This window comes from Monodon monoceros, unplaced genomic scaffold, assembly GCF_005190385.1.
Source record: "Monodon monoceros isolate NGI ecotype Baffin Bay Population unplaced genomic scaffold, NGI_Narwhal_1 Super_Scaffold_21, whole genome shotgun sequence".
In the NCBI taxonomy this organism is placed as follows: Eukaryota; Metazoa; Chordata; class Mammalia; order Artiodactyla; family Monodontidae; genus Monodon; species Monodon monoceros.
Genome location: NW_021703778.1, coordinates 161,443,278 through 161,462,461, shown reverse-complemented (window position 1 = coordinate 161,462,461; position 19,184 = coordinate 161,443,278). Strand labels below are relative to the sequence as shown.

Genomic DNA, 19,184 nt, shown 5'->3' with positions numbered 1-19,184 from the left:
GGGATTACATTAAATCTGTAGATCAATTTTGGGAGTATTGCCATTTTAGCATATTAAATCTTGTGATTTATGAACATGGAATGTTTTTCCATTAATTTAGATCTTCTTTCATTTCTTTCAACATTTTGTAGTTTTCAGACTATATGTTTATACTTCTTTTGTTAAATTTATTCCTACATATTTTATTCTTTTTGCTGCTATTGTAAAATAATTATTTTCTTAGTTTAATTTTTGAATCGTTCACTAAAAGTATATAGAGATATAACTTATTTTTGTATATTAATCTTGTATCCTGCAACCTTGCCTAACTAGTATATTAGTTCTAATGTTTTTTTATTGGATGTCTTACAAGATCACGTCATCTGCAAATAGAGATAGTTTTACTTCTTTCCAATGTGTATGCCTTCTATTTAGTTTTCTTGCTTAATTGTCTTGGCTAGAACCTTCAGCACAGTATTCAATAGAATTGGTGAAAGCACACATCCTTGTCTTATTCCTGATCTTAGCGGGGGAAAGCTTTAGTCTTTCACCATTAAGTATGAAGTTAGCTGTGGGTTTTTCATAGATACCCTTCATTAGATTGAGGAAGTTCTCTTTCTAATTTGTTTGGGTGTTTTTAATCATGAAAAGGCATCGGATTTTTATTTGCATTTAGGGAGATGATCACGTGGTTTTTTTGTTTGTTTTTATTGATGAGGTGTATTACATTAATTAATTTTGGAGTGTTAAGCCAAACTTGTATTCCTGGGATAAATCCCTCTCGGTAATGTGTATAATTCTTTTTATACACCACGCTGGATTCAGTTTGCTAGTGTTTTGTGGAGGATTTTTGTGTCTATATTCATAAGAGGTATTTGTCTCTAGTTTTGTTTTTCTGTGATGTCTCTGTCTGGTTTCCCCAAAATATGCTTGATTGATTTCTGCCTCCAATTAAAGATTGTACATATTTGATTGCTGTCATCCATACTTAGGGTCTTCTAAGTAAAGGCTAACAGAGGTTGAGGGTGGATTATATTTCTGGCTCTGCCCCAAACTTGCTATGTGACTTGAGATAAATCATTTCGCCTTTCTGAGCCTAAGTTTACTGATCCATAAAGTAAAGGTGTTGGACTGAGTTATATCCAAAGTACTTACCAGCATTAAGTTGGTCTTCAATGGAATTTCTATGGAAATCTTGGTATAGACAAAAGTCAGAAGTGCTGATTTACTTTAAAAGATAATTCTGTTTTGCCAGAGGATTCATGATTGAATCGCATTGAAAAAGAATTCCCTGATACTCTTTGAATATGATTCCATTTATAATGATTTTATTTATACTTAGCTTTTTAGGAACATAATGATTATCTACAAAAAGACACAGAAAAATTTCAGTGACAATCTTAGTTATCTGTGAGAACAATGCAGCTCTCCTTTTTATATTATACATGTATAAATATATTTTGTGTTTGTGTGTGTACTTTTCCCTTTTTTTCACACTTTCCTCACCTTGAGAAGAGTAGGCAGAACTTGTGCTCTATCTTTAGCTTTATAGGATACATTGGATGGTCAAAATATAAATAGGTTTTTGATAGTACCCTATCTTAATTCCCTAGAGCCTAGACTTATAAGAAAATCCCTTATTTCTACCATGAGTTTTAGAGATTAAGAAAATGATCTAGGACTTCCCTGGTGGCGCAGTGGTTAAGAATCTGCCTGCCCATGCAGGGGACACAGGTTCGAGCCCTGGTCTGGGAAGATCCCACATGCCGCAGAACAACTAAGCCTGTGTGCCACAACTACTGAGCCTGCGCTCTAGAGCCTGTGAGCCACAACTACTGAGCCCACGTGACACAACTACTGAAGCCCGTGTGCCTAGAGCCCGTGCTCCGCAACAAGAGAAGCTACTGCAATGAGAAGCCTGCCAATGCAATGAAGAGTAGCCCCCGCTTGCCGCAACTAGAGAAAGCCCATGCGCAGCAAGAAAGACCCAACGCAGCCAAAAATAAATTAATTAATTAATTTAAAAAAGAAAAGAAAATGATCTATTTGGGCAAAGTAGGTGACATCTCAGCCCTTAAATCAAGGGGGATTCAAGTATATTTTGCGTTTGCAGTCTATAACGGGGGCGGGGGGTTTGTGGGGGGAAGCTTCTCAGGTGACAAGTCAACTGTTGTATCAGACCCAACATTAACCTCTACTGCAAAGCAAGAAAAAATCATGAAAGCTCAGCTTCCTGGAGACATAAGTGATCTGATGGGCAGGATTGAATTCTTACCCTGAAAAAGAAGATAATGCTTGGTGAAAATTCCTCTAGGGAAAATCTAGCATAATAGCATCATGTGTTGACTGAAGCTTCACAATTAAATACACTGTTGAGAGATGTCAGTCCCAAAATGCTGTGGGAGGGAGGGGTTGTCACAGTTTTCTCCTTTGAGCTCCTGTAATGATTTACAGATCTTGGTGCACCTCAGTGGTATGAGCACTCCTACATTCCTCTTGTTTTTCAGGGAAGATGAATAGGGTCTAAAATAGAATCTTGCCCTCATTTTGTTTGTCTCTAGCAGTGCCCGCATGGGTTCAACTATATCTGTTCCTCCAAAAAGTCAAGGAAGTTCTCTGGACTTTATACCTTCCTAAAGTTGTGAGTGAGCTGGCTAGTTCACTTTTTTTTTTTTTTAGTACTCAGTAGGCACCCTGCCCTGTGACTGCAGGGAGAATAGGGAGTTAAAGTTCCCGATTTTTGACACAGTACTTGGTATTGCAGTTTTATTTATTTCACACTCAAGTTTTTGTGGCAGTGTGCTTCTTTTTATATAACTGGTGTGTTCCTGACAAAACATTGTGTAAATAATATTTTTGTATATCAAATTATTTGGAATAAAGAAGGTGAACTTGGTACTTAAAAGAATCCTATGATTAACTCTTGAAATAAAAAAACTTTTGATTAAGTTTTCCATTTGTGGCTTTACTGTTATTATGTAAGTTGGGCCTTACATTGTTATTTTTCTGACACATCATTACAATTTGTAAATTGCAGGTAGCTGCAAACAGGTAAATAGGGTCTTGTGTGGTAGGCTGAAAAATACACCTCCTCCCCCCAAGGTGTCCATGTCCTAACCTGTAAATGTTTCTGTACATGGCAGAGACCTTGCAGATGTGATTAAGGATGGGGAGTTATCCAGGTGGGTCCAATGTAATCACAGGGTCCTTACGAGAGGGAGGTTGGCAGGTCAGAGAGAAGGTGTTGTGAGAATAGAAATAGAGGGAGAGAAGATGCAACAGTGGCATCAGAGATTGGACTGAAGCCATTACTGGAAGGGGGCCATGAGCCAAGGCATGTGAGCAGGCTCTAGACGGTGAAGAACAGATAGTCCCCTGGAGTGTCCAAAAGGAATGCATCTCTGCTGTCACTTGATTTTAGCTCCTTAAGACCTGGTTTGAGACTTCTGATCTCTAGAACTATAATAAGACAGATTTATGTTGTTCATAAACCATGAAGTTTATGTAATTTTTTACAGCAGCAATAGGGAGCTAACACATCTTGCTTAAGATTGGATGAACCAGGAGATAATTTTGCCTCAGGCTTGGGTAACTGAATAGGATAACAATATGAAGCAGTTAGTCATTTAGACAACTATTTAGTAGAAAATGGTAACAAATGTCATTCTTAGTAGAAGTAGAATGATGTCGTCTCTAGGGAATCCTCAAGAAGACATTCCTTTCTGATCTTAGTACCAAGTCTAGCTGAGCTGCTTCGACCAGCTCTTCTGTTTTTCATAGGAATGCTGTGAAGTGGATCCCTGGAGGAGACCTCTTTTATCAAGTTGGTGGCTAGAATGCTTCACATCTCAAGCCTACACCACATAAAATTGTGGTCTGGCATGCATCTTGAGCCTCTTCCTGGTGTCATTTTCTGTCCCTAATCTTTCTTCTTATTTTTCTTTCTTCTTTTCTTATGCTTTAGTTATTTTGCCTGAAGTCTTTTCTGGGCCAAGACAGGAATTAGGTAAATATATAATTAAATGCATTTATATACAAACACATAGATACAAACCATGAGTAAGATGGACAATATGGAAAGATATTTGACTTTCTACCCAGTATTTTGCTTCTTAAATAAAATCTTTGTTGTGATGTTCGTGCTATTTTTATATTTCTTCTAAAAAGAAAAAAAAGTGAGGTCTCCGATTAATTAATACCATTTTAGAGTTTTTTAAAAACACATAATGAGAAATCAATAAAATCAAGGCGTACTTTTAAAAAGAAATTTTATTGGCAAGATGGTGGAAGTCATACACAGGGCTGTCTGTACCAGGCAGTTTTCTACATTAGTGGAATATCCCATCATTAATAGGAAAATTCAGTCAACTGAAGTACTCTGTCCTCAAACCACTTCAGTACTGGAGTGGAATTACATGTTTTTCCTAAAGGAAAAACTATTTAAAATATGTAATAAGGATAATGTTGCACTTCATATCTAAATGAATGGTGTTGCATTAAGAGGGCATGAACACTTAGCAGTAGATTTGCATTAACCCTTTCCCATGAAGTTGCCCATTTTTCCTTTATACCACTGTCCTTTGTTTATAAGGAAACATCATAATTAGGGCTAGAGTAGGACAAATCTAATGGGCACACACAAATCAAACTTGTAACTTTGACATAATTTTGTCATGTATAAGTTGGGCAAAGCAGCCACGGTTTTATTCATCCATTAAGGATTTGTTGACACTGTGTGCCTGGCACCATAGCAGATGCTGGGTTTTAGCAGGGAACAAATTAGACATGGCTTCTACCTTCATTGAACTATACCTAAGAGAAGGACCTTAAATACATAATCATGCAACTAACCATATGATTGCAATTGTGATAAACGGTGAAGAAGTACTGGTTCTATGAGAGAGTCTAACAGGGTGGCCGGGCCTCAGGGGATGGGTGAGGGAAGTGGGAATGTTCAAGCTGAGGCCCTGGCTATCATGGGGTGAAGAGTAGGGGGGGCAGTTAAGCATTTCTGACAAAGGAAGTAACACAGATGGCCCTGAAGTGGGAAATGGCTTGGCACACTGGGGTTACTGGAAGAAAGGCCTTTGTGGCTTGAGCATTGTGTCCAAGCAGGAAAGTCACAGGAAGTGGGGCTGAGAAGGTAGCCAGGGCTCTTCGTGCAGGGTTCTGTAGGTGACGATAAGGCATTCAGGCATTATCCTGAGTGCAGTGTGAAGCTGTTGAAGGATTTTTCAGAGATGAGTTTTGTACTATAAAAAATGGCTCCCTTGCTGTGAGGAGGATGGAAGGAAAGATTGTCTGAAGGGAGACCAGTTAGGAGGCTATTGCTGAAGTTCAGATGGAATATACAAGTTTGGATTGGGTAACAGTTAGGGATTAAGAATCATGAACATATTTGAGATATATTTAGGAGACAGAATCAGCAGAACTTGGTGCGGTAGCGACATGGGATTTTCGAGCTGGAACAAACATATGTTTGAAGGTACCATTTGTTCAAATGGTATATTAATTTTCAGTGGCCGCATAACAGATCGCCACAAATTTAGTGGCTTGTAATAGCACCCATTTATCAGCTCACAATTTGGTAAGTTAAAATTTTCCATGGCATGGCTGAAATTAAGATGGTAGCCAGACAGAGTGCTTGTCTGGAGGCTCTGGGTGAAAGTCCACTTCTAAGCTCATTGCTGTAGTTGCCAGATTTGCGTTCCTGTAGTCATTGGTCTGAGGTCTCAGTTTCCTCAATGGCTGTTGGCTGGGGGCCTCTGTCAGCTGGTAGAGGCCATCTGCATTCCTTCTCATTTGGCCCCTCCATCTTCAGGCATCAAAGGTGTGTCACATGCTTCCCGTACACTGACTCTCTGACTTCCAGATCTTCTCTGGGCTTCATGTGATTAGGTCAGACTACCTAGACGATCTTCCCATCATGAGGTCAACTGAGTTGGGACCTTAATTACATCGGCAACAAAATCCCTTTATCCTACCCTTTATCCTAAGAGTGATATTTCATCATATTCAGTCACTCAAGGGAAGGAGGTCATGCAAAGGGTCATTGGGATCATCTTAGAATTCTGCCTTAGAACTCACAGATGGTGAACCAGGGGAGTTGCATTTGGAGTGGGTGGAAAAGATAGGACCCAGTTGTATACAGGTCAAGTTTTGAGATACCTTTGACATATTCTAATGGACACATATGGTAATAGTAATCATGGTAATGAAACCTTGTTATGTGCTACAGAGGATCAATAGGTGCTTTTATCAACTCACTTAATCCACACAGTCACTTATGAAGTAAGTACTGTTATTATTATTCTAATTTTACAGATGGGGAAACTGTAAAGGTCACCAACTTGCACAGGATCACCCCGGAAGTAAGTAGAAGGACTGGTTTTGAAGCCCAAGTGGTCTGCCCCCCAGGTTCATCTAAACTATTGTGCTTTCATTCATCAGTGGGACATGGGTCTGGAGCTCAGAAAAGATGTCTGGGCTGCAGGTAGAAATTCTAGCATCACTGGCATTTAGATGACTTTTAAAGCCCAGGTGTAGAGAGATCATCTTAGGAGAAATTGTCAAATGGAAAAAGGAAGAGGACTCAGAACTGGGCCCTGAAAACTCCAAACTGTAGAGTGTGGATCGGAAAGGAGTTGCTGAGAAAGAATACAGAGGAGGACCAGCCAGAAAAAAACCCAGAAGAAAACCTAGAAAAGTTGTGGTGTTGGGGAAGGCAAGGAGGAAAAAGTGCTTCAAAGGGTATGTGTCAGATTTGACGGAGCAGCTAATGACCTTATCAAGAGCAATTTTAGTGGAGATTTGGTGGGAGAGGCCAGATTGGAATGGGTTGAGGAGTGGATGCAAGTGAAAACTTTTGAGAGGCTTGGTTCTGACTTAGCCAGAGGGGAATGTGTGGTTCAGGGGGAGGGTTATTTTTTGTTATTTTAAGATGAGTGATGCTAGAACACATTTAGTGTGAATCCATTACAGAGAAAGAGAGAGAGGGAGAAACAGAAAGAGATACTGAAAATACAAAACAAGAGGAGATAGCTGAGGGCATCAAGGTCCCTGAGAAGGGGGACATGGGGATAGGAGGGGGGCAATTGGCCTCTGCTAGGAGAAGGCCCATTGCTTCTATTATGATAAGGGAAGAGGGGGCGGATACAGGTGCATTTGTAGATTTGGTGGCAGGAAGATAACGGGAGTTTTGAGCACATGGATTTTTTGTTTCTTCTTTGAATTGTGAAGAAAGGCAATTCTTTATTCAAGAAGAGAAAAATAGCTTCATTGTTTTAAAACTGTGTTATTCTGGCCTTTAAATTTTTTTAGATAAAGAAAAACACAAAAAGTTGACACAGAATTCAATAATTAATTAATTAGTTTTGGCTGCACTGGGTCTTAGTTGTGGCACGTGGGATCTTTGTTGCGGCATGCATGCAAGATCTAGTTCCCCGACCAGGGATCGAACCCCGGACCCCTGCACTGGGAGCACGGAGTCTTATCCACTGGACCACCAGGGAAGTCCTGACACAGAATTCACGTACTATAAGATGAAAGTTTACGGTAGAATGTTGTAGAACAGCGTACAGGAAGAGGTTTTCAGGCATAGCCATTGAAATGCTTCCGTGCTTTCCACAGAGGTCATTCCCTGAACATGTTCTCTGGATCATGCCAAAACTCTTAGTAAGCATAATGTTCTTTTTCTTCTTTTTGAAGTGTTTTATATTTAGTTCAGTTCTTCTTCCTAGTTAAATTTATTTGGTACATGTATTGGAAGAAAAGCCTGTTTGTTATTGCTTTATAAGCATTTCTTATTGACTCAGTTTTCATATTGGCTCAATCATGTAATTGCAGAATCAATTGGATAAGTAAACACTGCTGTTTATACACTGAAAGTACAGTGAGTCTTAAGGGCAAGTGACCCCAGCAATAAGAGAAAAAGTGGGCAGCATTGCTTTAAAGTACACAGATGTTAAATATAACTTTGTTCTGCCTCCAGCAGAATGTTGTCCAGAGACATGGTTTGAGGCCCAACCACAAATCTAAACAGCTTCAGAATAGCTTACCACAGCACAGTTAAAAGGAAACTAATGTGCTAGCCACTTAGCTTAGTTTCAAGGTCTCACGTAGTCCTCAGGATGGGGCTAACTGGACCCTGCAGACGGGTTAAAGATTTTAGATTTCAGAGTTGTGTATGTGCTGTCAGTACAATGCTGGACACCCCCAAATGAGAGTTTATCTGGTAAAGTGTTTTATAAATTATTTCTCCCTGACAAAAAGGGAAAAAAGAACTGAAATAGCAGAGAAAGATTTTTTTCTCACTGCATACAATTGTCACCTTTTGACTGAAACTAAATTAGTCCAAGATGCTTATGTTTTTGCAGTGTTCAGTAAGAAAATGCAAGGTTTTACAAGAAAAGTTATTTTACAACTTCATTGGTTTGGTCCCAGTAAATTAGATGCTAACTACGTATTTCCTAGTTGGTATGTGAAGAACAAATCCAGGCATGTTAAATGAAGATGATTGAGTCATATTGTGCTCTCACACCTCTTTTTGAAATCTTCAGAGAACTCACTCTATTTTTTCCCCTCTTTCCCTGATCCTCAGGCTCCTCTTCCCACAAACACAGTTGAACCATCTTGTTAACAACAAAAAAAATCCTCCGTGGCTCTCTAGTTTTTGCTATCATTCCCTTTCCCACCAGATGTTGAGAGAGCAGTTTATACCAGCTGTTTCTGCTTCTTTATCTTCTGTTCGCTCTTTGATGTGCTGTACCATCAGGCTTCCAACTCAATCTCCCCACCAAAAGTGTTCTCTCTAAAGTTACTAATGTCTCCCGGTTCTCATAATCTGGTGGAAATGTCTCTGCTTAATCTTACTTAACCCCTTTAGAGTGGTTGGCGCTTGAGCATGGGCTCTGCCCTTCCCTTACCCAGTGATACTGTGCTCCTCCTCCTGGCTCTGCTCTGTCGCTGACTGCCCCACCTCCCTCTTTCACTGGCCTCCATCCCTCTGCTTGTCTCTTACATACTGGTAGTCTGTTGTCAGCCCTCTTTTCCTCTAACTCTGCATATACTCTTCCTGGGAAATCAAATATCATGGCTTGAACTACCATCCAAGGCTCTATTTTCAGCTTAGGTCTCTTTCTTGAGTTCCTTATCAGTTATGCCCAACTGCCTACTGAATGTAAGACATCTGGGTAGCCTTCAGGAACCGCATACTCTCATGTTGAAGGGTGCTTTTTCCTCCAACTTTGCAGGTTTTAATCCTGCCAGGACCCTAGCTACCATGACCAGCTTGCGGGATCTTGGTTCCCAGGCCGGAGGTCAGGCCCGAGCTCCTGTGGTGGGAGCTCTGAGTCCAAAACTCTGACTAACAGAGAACCTCAGAGCCCAGGGACTATTAATCGGAGTGAGACCTCCCAGAGACCCTAATTTCAGCACCAAGACCTGGCTCTATCCAACTTCCTGCAAACACCAGTGCTGGACGCCTCAGGCAAAACAACCAGTAAGACAGGAATACAGCCCCACCCATCAAGAAAAAAAGAATGACAAAAAAATATGTTACAGACAAAGGAGCAAGGTAAAAACCTACAAGACCAAATAAATGAAGATGAAATAGGCAACCTACCTGAAAAAGAATTCAGAGTAATGATAGTAAAGATGATCCAAAATCTGGGAAACAGAATAGAGAAAATACAAGAAACATTTAACAAGGATCTAGGTGAACTAAAGAGCAAACAAACAGTTATGAACAACAGAATAACTGAAATTAAAAATACTCTAGAAGGAATCAATAGCAGAATCACTGAGGCAGAAGAATGGATAAGTGAGCTGGAAGATAAAATGGTAGATATAACTGCCAGGGAGCAGGATAAAGAAAAAAGAATGAAAAGAATTGAGGATAGTTTCAGAGACCTCTGGGACAATATTAAACGCACCAACATTCTAATTATAGGGGTCCCAGAAGAGAAGAAGAAAGGGTCTGAGAAAATATTTGAAGAGATTATAGTTGAAAACTTCCCTAACATGGAAAAGGAAATAGTCAATCAAGTCCAGGAAGTGCAGAGAGTCCCATACAGGATAAACCCAAAGAGAAACATGCTGAGATACATACTAATAAAACTATCAAAAATTAAATACAAAGAGAAAAATATTAAAAGCATCAAGGGAAAAGCAACAAATAACATACAAGGGAATCCCCATAAGGATAACAGCTGATCTTTCAGCAGAAACTCTGCAAGCCAGAAGGGAGTGGCAGGATATATGTAAAGTGATGAAAGGGAAAAACCTACAACCAAGATTACTCTACCCAGCAAGGATCTCATTCAGATTCTACAGAGAGATTAAAACCTTTACAGACAAGCAAAAGTTAAGAGAATTCAGCACCACCAAATGAGCTTTACAACAAATGCTAAAGGAACTTCTCTAGGCAGGAAACACAAGAGAAGGAAAAGACCTACAATAACAAATCCAAAACAATTAAGAAAATGGTAATAGGAACATACATATTGATAATTACCTTAAATGTAAATGGATTCAATGCTCCAACCAAAAGACATAGACTGGGGCTTCCTTGGTGGTGCAGTGGTTGAGAGTCCGCCTGCCGATGCAGGGGACGCGGGTTTGTGCCCCGGTCTGGGAGAATCCCACATACGGTGGAGCGGCTGGGCCTGCGAGCCATAGCCGCTGAGCCTGCGTGTCTGGAGCCTGTGCTCCACAATGGGAGAGGCCCGCATACCGCAAAAAAAAAAAAACAAAAAAACCCCAAAGGACTGGCTGAATGGATACAAAAACAAGACCTGTATATATGCTGTCTACAAGAGACCCACTTCAGACCTAGGGACACATACAGACTGAAAGTGAGTGGATGGAAAAAGATATTCCATGTAAATGGAAATCAGAAGAAAGCTGGAGTAGCAATTCTCATATCAGACAAAATAGACTTTAAAATAAAGACTATTACAAGAGACAAAGAAGGACACTACATAATGATCAAAGGATTAATCCAAGAAGAAGATATAAGAATAGTAAGTATTTATGCACCCAACATAGGAGCACCTGAATACATAAGGCAAATGCTAACAGCCATAAAAGGGGAAATTGACAGTAACACCATAATAGTAGGGGACTTTAACACCCCACTTTCACCAATGGACAGATCACCCAAAATGAATATAAATAAGGAAACACAAGCTTTAAATGATACATTAAACAAGATGGACTTAATTGATATTTATAGGACATTCCATCCAAAAACAACAGAACACACTTGCTTCTCAAGTGCTTATGGAACATTCTCCAGGATAGACCATATCTTGGGTCGCAAATCAAGCCTTGGTAAATTTAAGAAGATTGAAATCGTATCAAGTATCTTTTCTGGCCACAACGCTATTAGACTAGATACCAATTACAGGAAAAAAAAACTGTAAAAAATACAAACACATGGAGGCTAAACAGTACGCTACTAAATAACCAAGAGATAAAAGAGGAAATCAAAAAATACTTAGAAACAAAAGACAATGAAAACACAATGACCCAAAACCTATGGGATGCAGCAAAAGCAGTTCTGAGAGGGAAGTTTATAGCAATACAATCCTACCTCAAGAAACAAGAAAAATCTCAAATAAACAACCTAACCTCACACCTAAAGCAATTAGAGAAAGAAGAACAAAAACCCCAGAGTTAACAGAAGGAAAGAAATCATAAAGGTCAGATCAGAAGTAAATGAAAAAGAAATGAAGGAAACAATAGCAAAGATAAATAAAACTAAAAGCAGGTTCTTTGAGAAGATAAACAAAATTGATAAACCATTATCCAGACTCATCAAGAAAAAAAGGGAGAAGACTCAGATCAACAGAATTAGAAATGAAAAAGGAAAAGTAACAACTGACACTGCAGAAATACAAAGGATCATGAAAGATTACTACAAGCAGCTATTTGCCAATAAAATGGACAACCTGGAAGAAATGGACAAATTATTAGAAAAGCACAACCTTCTGAGACTGAACTAGGAAGAAATAGAAAATATAAATAGACCAATCACAAACACTGAAATTGAAAATGTGATTAAAAATCTTCCAACAAACAAAAGCCCAGGACCAGATGGCTTCACAGGCAAATTCTATCAAGCATTTAGAGAAGAGCTAACACCTATCCTCAAACTCTTCCAAAATATAGCAGAGGGAGGAACACTCCCAAACTCATTCCACGAGGCCACTATCACCATGATACCAAAACCAGACAAAGATGTCACACACACAAAAATAACTACAGGCCAGTATCACTGATAAACATAGATGCAGAAATTCTTGACAACATACTAGCAAACAGAATCCAATAGCACATTAAAGGGATCGTACACCATGATCAAGTGGAGTTTATCCCAGGAATGCAAGGATTCTTCAACATATGCAAATCAATCAATGTGATACACCATATTAACAAATTGAAGAATAAAAACCATACGATAATCTCAATAGATGCAGAAAAAGCTTTTGACAAAATTCAACACCCACTTATGGTAAAAACTCTCCAGAAAGTGGGCATAGAGGGAACCTACCTCAACATAATAAAGGTCATATATGACAAACCCACAGCCAACATGGTTCTCAGTGGTGAAAAACTGAAACCATTTCCTCTAAGATCAGGAACAAGACAAGGCTGCCCACTCTCACCACTGTTACTCAACATAGTTTTGGAAGTTTTAGCCACAGCAATCAGAGAAGAAAAAAAAAGAAAAGGAATCCAAATTGGAAAAGGAGAAGTGAAACTGTCACTGTTTGCAGATGACATGATGGTATACATAGAGAATCCTAAAGATGCTACCAGAAAACTACTAGAACTAATCAATGAATTTGGTAGAGTAGCAGGATGCAAAAGTAATGTACAGAAATCTCTTGCATTCCTATACACTAATGATAAAAAATCTGAAAGAGAAATTAAGGAAACACTCCCATTCACCATTGCAACAAAAAGAATAAAATACCTAGGAATAAACCTACCTACAGAGACAGAAGACCTGTATACAGAAAACTGTAAGACACTGATGAAAGAAATTAAAGACGATACAAACAGATGGAGAGATATACCATGTTCTTGGGTTGGAAGAATCAACATTGTGAAAATGACTATACTACCCAAAGCAATCTACAGATTCAATGCAATCCCTATCAAACTACCAATTGCATTTTTCACAGAACTGGAACAAAAAATTTCACAATTTGTGTGGAAACACAAAAGACCCCAAATAGCCAAAGCAATCTTGAGAAAGAAAAACGGAGCTGGAGGAATCAGGCTCCTGGACTTCAGACTATACTACAAAGCTACAGTAATCAAGACAGTATGATACTGGCACAAAAAAAGAAATATAGATCAATGGAACAGGATAGAAAGCCCAGAGATAAACCCACGCACCTATGGTCACCTTATCTTTGATAAAAGAGGCAAGGGTATACAATGGATAAAAGACATCCACTTCAATAAGTGGTGCTGGGAAAACTGTACAGCTACATGTAAAAGAATGAAATTAGAACACTTCCTAACACCATACACAAAAATAAACTCAAAATGGATTAAAGACCTAAATGTAAGGCCAGACACTATCAAACTCTTAGAGGAAAGCATAGGCAGAACACTCTATGACATAAATCACAGCAAGATCCTTTTTGACCCACCTCCTAGAGAAATGGAAGTAAAAACAAAAATAAACAAATGGGACCTAATGAAACGTAAAAGCTTTTGCACAGCAAAGGAAACCATAAACAAGACGAAAAGACAGCCCTCAGAATGGGAGAAAATGTTTGCAAACAAAGCAACTGACAAAGAATTGATCTCCAAAATATACAAGCAGCTCATACAGCTGAATATTAAAAAAACAACGCAATCCAAAAATGGGCAGAAGACCTAAATAGACATTTCTCCAACGAAGATATACAGATTGCCAACAAACACATGAAAGCATGCTCAACATCACTAATCATTAGAGAAATGCAAATCAAAACCACAATGAGGTATCCCCTCATACTGGTCAGAAAGGCCATCATCAAAAAATCTACAAATGATAAATGCTGGAGAGGGTGTGGAGAAGAGGGAACCCTCTTGCACTGTTGGTGGGAATGTAAATTGATACAGCCACTATGGAGAACAGTAGGGAGGTTCCTTAAAAAACTAAATATAGAACTACCATACGACCCAGCAATCCCACTACTGGGCATATACCCTGAGAAAACCATAATTCAAAGAGTCATGTACCACAATGTTCATTGCAGCTCTATTTACAATAGCCAAGACATGGAAGCAACCTAAGTGTCAATTGACAGGTGAATGGATAAAGAAGATGTGGCACATATATACAATGGAATATTATTCATCCATAAAAAGAAACGAAATTGAGTTATTTGTAGCGAGGTGGATGGACCTAGAGTCTGTCATACAGAGTGAAGTAAGTCAGAAAGAGAAAAACAAATACCGTATGCTAACACATATATATGGAATCAAAAAAAAATGGTTCTGATGAACCTAAGGGCAGGACAGGAATAAAGACGCAGACGTAGAGAGTGGACTTGAGGACACGTGGAAGGGGAAGTGTAAGCTGGGACAAAGTGAGAGTAGCATTGACATATACACACTACCAAATGTAAAACAGATAGCTAGTGGGAAGCAGCCGCCTAACACAGGGAGATCAGCCAGTGCTTTGTGACCACCTGGAGGGGTGGGATAGGGTGGGAGGGAGACGCAAGAGGGAGGGGATATAGGGATATATGTATGCATATAGCTGATTCACTTTGTTATACAGCAGAAACTAACACAACATTGTAAAGCAATTATACTCCAATAAAGATGTTAAAAAAAAAGTATACGGGAGGATTGTGTAGGTTATATGCAAATACTACACCATTTTATTTAAGGGGCTTGAGCATCCTCAGATGATTTTGGTGGAGGAAAAGGCTCCTGGAACCAATTCCTCTGTGAACACCAAGGGACGACTCTAAATGCTTCTCTGTATTAATCCTAAAGTGGAGAATTCTGAGAGGCATCCCGTAAGTTCCTCAAAAGGTCCACATTAGATTGAGTTGATAATGCATCCTTGTATTGGCTTTTTCTTTTTCTCTCTTTCACTCTCCTGAGTTCTTCCTCACTCCTTCTCACTAGGATTACCTTCCAAATAAACCGCTTGCACGTGAGTCCCGGCTAAGAACTACTAGAACTGCAGTATCTAAAGTGGCTCTAGAAAGCATACCTTGGACGGGACATTGGAGTGGATCACCTACGGGTGAGACTGAACAAAGACACATTGCTGGCAGTAGTGGGGGGTGAGAACCTCGGCATGTGTGACAGAACAGTTACTAAGACCCCCACTGCAGGGCATGGGGATTGGGACTAGCCCCGCGTGGAAGGTTAGTGTTGGGTTATGCCATGGCTCTGGGACTTGAGTGGTATGGTAATTGGAAAGACTGAAGTTGACTGACCTATTTTACCTTTGGAAACCTTGAAAACAAGAAAATGGCAGACTTAGATCAGCTAGTCATCAGTGCAGGGCACACTGGGAAAAGAGGGCCTCTGTGGCAGCATTTGAGAAGCGCCTCATCGCCTGCAGCCATAGGACAGATGGTGCTAAAAAAGGAGGCCCAGGATTTTGTCCTAAGGGCGGTAGAGCTCTATACCTTCTTTGGGTTTGTCTATACTGTGTCAGTTGAGCTACACTGGAATTCCATTTCCCTGAACTCCCGTCTGGGCTCTGGACATTTTGAGGGAGATTTAAAGGCGGAAGCGAAGCAGCAGCCATATTTCTTTTACATATGAAGGTTGGTACTAGACTCCCACACATTGTTGTTGATCTGCTGTGTCATACTGTTGGTGTAGAGCTTTAGCCAGGCCTCAGCTCTGGCCAGGCTTGCAGCTCCTTTAGCTCCTGTTGGATCACCTCCATCAGCTTCTTAGAATCCTGGGCCAGCATGTGGAGCTTTTTGGCAGTTACCTGCATCATCAGAGTTGGAGGCACATAGGTAGTGAGAGACAGACATGGGTTCTTATTTGGTTTCATGGGTTCCAGATTGTCTTTGGGATTCCAGTTTCTCTTTGCTCCGTTCCACCTCTTATCCATCTTTCGTTTCCAACTGTCTGCCCTAATGTCTTCAGGCTCGGCTCTAGACGCAGAAGCAACAGTCTTACATAGACTGTTTACCTCCCATACCTGTGTGAGGTCAAACCGCTATATAAGTTACTCATTCTATATGGTTCATAGTGGTTCTGCCTCTCCTATACACTCTTGATAGGTATTCATGGCGAAAGTCAGTGCCCCAATGAGTAGGACCCTAAGATCTCATATGGGAACATCTGGGTGGATAAGCCTGAGAATCTTGAACCCCTGAATTTCCCTGCATCCTCTGGACAGGCAGAGCCAATGCCTTGTTAGAAGAGAACAGCCTTCTCTTGTTTGGAGACCATGCAAAGATCCCACTGAGGTGGATGCCTCTCAAGATGATGCACATTCTCCTTAGAATATGTCCCATCCCTTATCTCTGTTGCCTCCAGAACAATAACTAGAGGCAACCTCAGCATAATCTAATCAGGGAGAAGATACTCAGGCAAATAATTCCAGGTCCTGGCTAATATGTACTGATAGGAACAGGAGGAGCATGCAGGGGGCTTGGGGGTGGGGTGGGGTGGATCTTGAAGGTATTGGACCAGGAGTGGCAGAATAATAAGACTGGACAGGGGAGAATTTATTAATATAGGACCACTATTCATAACTCAGGATTTAATACCCTGGTAACCTCCTCCTTATATACTGCTGGGATGGTTTCTTGAAGCTTGGACATGAATATGACCTACAGTAAAGTAGATAAATATGCAAGAACTGCTTTGGCAGAGTATTTAGGTCAGAAGTCTCAAGAGGATATTAGAGTGGATTTATCATGTGAGACTGGAGAACACACTTTCAGACCATGTTCCTTAGGAGGGTCCAAAGAAAACGTCTCATTCTCTAAGGTAATACAGAATACACTGTTGAAGGGAGACTGGCTGAGGTTGATAGGAAATGCTTTCATGGAACTGGGCTCCCTAGTATCCATAGAAATGATGGGGTTGTGGAATAACAGAGGCCACATCGTGTTACTTACCATCAGGGGCAAGGTGGATGTCATTACCGTCATGGGCCAGAGTGGCATTCAAGGTGCCCTGACTCACCGAGCTCTGGGGTGATGGCTAATAGGTCATGGGGCCAGAAAGATGGACCGCCAACCAGGATGTTACTTGTCTTGTATGATTTAGACCTTAATCTCTGATGGATCTTAGCCTTCAGTTGCCTTGCCTTTGTTGGACTGTCGTTGCTGCAGATGCCTCTTGAGCATTGTTCGCTAGGTCGGAAGTAACAAGAAAAATCCTAGTCAAGCCCTTGAGTTCAAGATAAGCTCCTCCCTGTCACTATTAAGTAGTAGCAACATTAGTTCGTCCTTTAAGACTCAATGACCAATTGGGAGATTGGGGTTGACATATATACACTGGGCTTCCCTGGTGGCGCAGTGGTTGAGAGTCCGCCTGCCGATGCAGGGGACACGGGTTCGTGCCCCGGTCCGGGAAGATCCCACATGCCGCGGAGCAGCTGGGCCCGTGAGCCATGGCCGCTGAGCCTGCGTGTCCACAGCCTGTGCTCCGCAACGGGAGAGGCCACAACAGTGAGAGGCCCGCGTACTGCAAAAAATAAATAAAAAATAAAATACATAACTAATAAGAACCTGCTGTATAAAAAAATAAAAAAAAAAAAGTAAAACAAAAAAAGACTTAATGACAGATTTATTTATCTTCCAGCTTTATTGAGATATAACTGACATATAACATTGTGTAAGTTTAAGGTGTACAGTGATGATTTGATACATGTATATTCAATGACTGATTTACATTTAATGGAAGCAGGAGGGGATCTGAGCTGCACTCTATAAGTTGCCTCTGAAGCACCACCTCACATCGTCTTCATACTCTTCCATGCAGGCCTTGACTCACTTTGCCCGACAGTGTCTTACCTCAAGTGTACTCACTTTTCCTCAAGTATACATCTTTTCCTTTCTGCTCCAGGGCTTCTCCAAGGTCCACCCAGCAGGAGATACAGGTAGGAGGGCACAGAGGCTTGTTCAGCCTGGAAGTGCCTGGAAGTTAATGCTCCCCCTAGGGCAGCCCTTAACCAGAGGGGGCAGGAGCCAGTGGAGAAATGCTTTTCCCTGTCTTTGCACAGACAGATCTAAGAGCTTTCCAATCATTCCTCAGAGAGCCTTGGCAAGATTGAGCTCCATTTGCCCAGAGCAGTGAGCATCTCAATAAGGTACACTTGTATTGACTCCAGCTCCTTTCCAGTTTCAGCCTCCTTGGTGCTTCTCTTTCCAAAGAACTTACCTATTTACAGGTCCTTTTCTGATTCTCTGCTTTTGGGAGGAACTCAGGCTCAGACAGGTACAATTGTTGTTGTTGTGTGTATATGTGTCTGTCCATCCATCCATCCATCTGCCTACCTACTGTTCATGCATCCATCCACCCACCCACCCACCCAATCACAGATTACAAATAAGGGGCTTAGAGTGGTAAAAATAATTGCTCACCACAGCTTTAGTAAATGGTAGAACTTGAGATCTAAACTGAGTTCATCTGAATCCAAAACAGGTTCTCTTCTTCCTTGATTATACTGCCTCTCCACCTTTGAAGGTGAAATCAATAGGCCTTAGGTAGCTTGTCTGTCAAAGTCCTCAGTGAGCTGGCCCTACCTGCCAGCCCATAGGGGTTGTTGAGAGTTCTCTAGTCTACAAGTTGTGCCATGAATGTGCCCATCCCTTTGTCAATAAGTTCCTGTCCTTTTCCTGGGATTCATTGTTGGGGGATGCACCCCTCACAGTCTATTTGAAAAATGTCTGTGTACTTTCGTTTCTGTTTCTTTTCTGAGTTCAGTCAACTCTTGTTTCCTTTCTTCCTTTTTTGGTTGTTGTTTGTTTGCTCATTTCTGTTCTTAGTTTTCGTATTTCTGCTTCAGGTCTGTTTTTGTTTTGCTTTGCTTTTTTTCCATGTTTCAAATGCTTGTGTGAAGATTTTTAATTCAGTTCGGAGTGTTGTGTTACTGTTTTCTTCAGCTTTGTGGCTTTTCTTTTGGAAGGGGACGGGTTTATCAGCTGAAATGCTTTTATTAGCATTTTCTGTTTTTTTTAACAGTAGTTTTCTGTGTCTGTGGC

The 19,184-nt window shown here is 40.6% G+C and overlaps 1 protein-coding gene across 8 annotated transcripts in view; it reads left to right on the top strand.

Annotated features, from left to right (window-relative positions):
• RPS6KA5 (ribosomal protein S6 kinase A5) overlaps window positions 1-19,184 on the top strand; it is a 181,627-nt gene that overhangs the window by 5,326 nt on the left and 157,117 nt on the right. The window contains exon 2 of one of the 8 annotated variants that reach the window (XM_029238477.1): window positions 6,304-6,350. The exons of the other annotated variants lie outside the window; for them this stretch is intronic. The gene's annotated coding sequence lies outside the window, so the exon portion shown is untranslated. The remainder of the gene's footprint in view (window positions 1-6,303; window positions 6,351-19,184) is intronic. 8 annotated transcript variants of the gene reach the window in all.